Source organism: Pieris napi, chromosome 18, assembly GCF_905475465.1.
Source record: "Pieris napi chromosome 18, ilPieNapi1.2, whole genome shotgun sequence".
Classification (NCBI taxonomy): domain Eukaryota; kingdom Metazoa; phylum Arthropoda; class Insecta; order Lepidoptera; family Pieridae; genus Pieris; species Pieris napi.
This window is the reverse complement of record NC_062251.1, coordinates 10327047-10329546: the sequence shown is the minus strand read 5'-3', so window position 1 is coordinate 10329546 and position 2500 is coordinate 10327047. Positions and strand designations below refer to the sequence as shown.

Genomic DNA, 2500 nt, shown 5'->3' with positions numbered 1-2500 from the left:
GATGCTGGGGTTCGACCGGCTTCGCGGAGTTCGAATCCGTCGACAGAGGTGTGAAGGGATTGACGCCAGTAGGCCCTCACCGATGGTGAAGGCCCAAAGGGATCGTCTCTTGAGAACTTCAGGAGTTGCCTCTTACTCCAGCGCAGTTTATTTTGAATCCTTTCGGATTTGGAGGCGGCCACGGCCACTGGCCAACTCGACGAACTAAGCCTCCCGAATCTCCTTGATATGAGATCCGGTATGCCCGCCCGCAGAGAAGGGATCGCCAGGCCCCCATCCCTTACTGCCGCATGGAAGTAAGCATTCGGCACGTCTCCTGGTAGCCTTAACCAGCTTCTAACTGCTCCCCGGATCTGTACATCGAGCATGCGGAGTCTATTGTCCCTCACCTGCCCAAGCACGAGACCATGCAGGAACTTGGGTATCAAGTGCGCCCTTAGTATCTGTAGTCGCTGTTGCGGTTTGAGCGGAGCTTTCGAGATATTTTTCAGCGCTTCATTGATCCCTCCTTCCAGCGTGGTCGATCCGGTTGCCTCGAACTCAACCCCTAGGTACCTCCAACGTTCGACACACGTCACCTGTCTAATCAAGCGTCCGCCCATACGGAACGTTCGCTCGCTCAGATAGTGGTGCTTTTTGCGGTGTCCGTCGGGCACCATCGAGAGAACAGAGCTCTTTGAGTGGTTCAGGCGTAAGCCCATTAATCCACTCGACTTCTCAACACAGCCAATGGCCTCTTGCATACCCATTTTGGACCCCGCCACAAGGACGAGGTCGTCGGCGAAAGCCAGAGCGGAAACACGTTCCCCCTCCAGTCTATAGCCGATTTCTTTGGGCAGTGCTGCCAGCACCAAGTCCATGGCCATGTTAAAAAGTATAGGCGAAAGTGGATCGCCTTGGCGAACCCCTCGTCCTACCTTGACAGGAGAGCTCGTCCGACCGTTGACAGCAAGGTGCGTTGTTGCCGATTGGTATAGGCGAGCTAAATAGTCGCAGAAGGGCCCGGGCAGCCCCCTTTGCCTCAGCAGATCGATCAGTGCCACATGTGACACTGTGTCGAACGCCTTGGAAAAGTCCAGGACCGCCACGTGACACTCCCTCAACCTCTTCCTGCAATCCCCGAGTACGGCGTCTAATACGGCGGCGTTTTCAAGAGTGCCGTCCGCACAAATGAATCCGCGCTGCCGCACATCGGGAGGACAGCATGCGAGCAATCTACGCGCCAAGAGCGTGTGCAGGTGCCGAAGCGGTATAGACGCGATCGAAATCGGCCTATATTCACTCGGTCCCGCAGGGACCTCTTTTTTCGGCACGAAAATCGTCCGACACTGCCGTAGGAGTTCGGGGACTTCGCCCTGACGCATCCAAACGTTGAAGAGAGCCGCCTTCGTCTTGTCAGGAACTTTGCGCCAGTCCTCCGGCTTTACGCCTTCGGGACCCGGCGCAGACTTCAGATTAACCTTTGCCTGCTTCACCTCAGATGCGGTGAAGGGGTGCCAAAGAGTAGAGAAATCAGGCACATTGCCCCCGTATTGCCCACTAGATCGCAAGCGATCCAAGGCTTCCGGTGTAGGCCCAGAGGCGCTCGACACCCTCTCGAGTAGTGGTCGCCAGTAGGCTTCCATTTCCTCCAGCTGGTGCTTCACGTCTCTACATGCGCCGTCAATCACCTCCTCAGCAACCCGGCTAGGGTTTCTCTTCCATAGCTCCTGGACTCGAGCGTACTCCATTCTTCGCCTCTTTCGCCTATTAGGCGGTCGCGAGCCGTTAGAATGGTCGGTGTACTGCCGCTCCTCGTACTCACCCCTCCTACAACGGCCCCGATATGCCTCTCTCTTCCTCACTCTCTCGAGTAAGTCCTCGAGTGCATTCGTTGCACACGCTTCGTCATTGGGGTTTTCGGTTATTTCAAGCGGATCCACGCGAGAAGGTGGAGTGCTCAACCGCTCAACACTTGGGGACTCGGGTTCGACTGACTGAGGTTGCTGTTCCGTAACATTTGGTATTTGGTCTGCGCTTACTGGTGATGGGTTTGGATATTCAATATTATGGGCGTTCTGAAGATATGCTTGCACCATATCTTTATACTCATTTTTGCGCCTTTGCCCTTTTATTGCTTCCAGTGTTCTACCAAGCTCTGGAAGGGCATTAAATAGCTCAACATTCCCACACCGACCCAACTCTCTAGTCAGCCTTGCCTCGGACCTTGCCATGAGAGCGATCTCCTCCTCCCGCCATCTGCGCTTCACAGCATTTGGAGCGGCCTCCACATTCGCCTCAAGGGGATGCGCGGCACGCTTGTGCACGCCTAATCCCCTGTTGGTCCGAAAGACCCTCCCACAAACGGGGCAGGTGCAACCAGGCGTCGCCAGCCCGGAAGCGGCTTCGCCCGATCGACCATCCCGCGGTGGGTTTATCGCCGACCCCGACCCCAGTGAGAAGTCGGGGCTCACGTTATAATTTTCCTCATTATTGTTGCCAGCGATAAGTTCAACCCCCA

General features: G+C 55.9%; 1 pseudogene; it reads right to left on the bottom strand.

The window, feature by feature from the left end:
- The window catches only part of LOC125058973, an 8036-nt pseudogene that overhangs the window by 2169 nt on the left and 3367 nt on the right, over nt 1–2500 (bottom strand).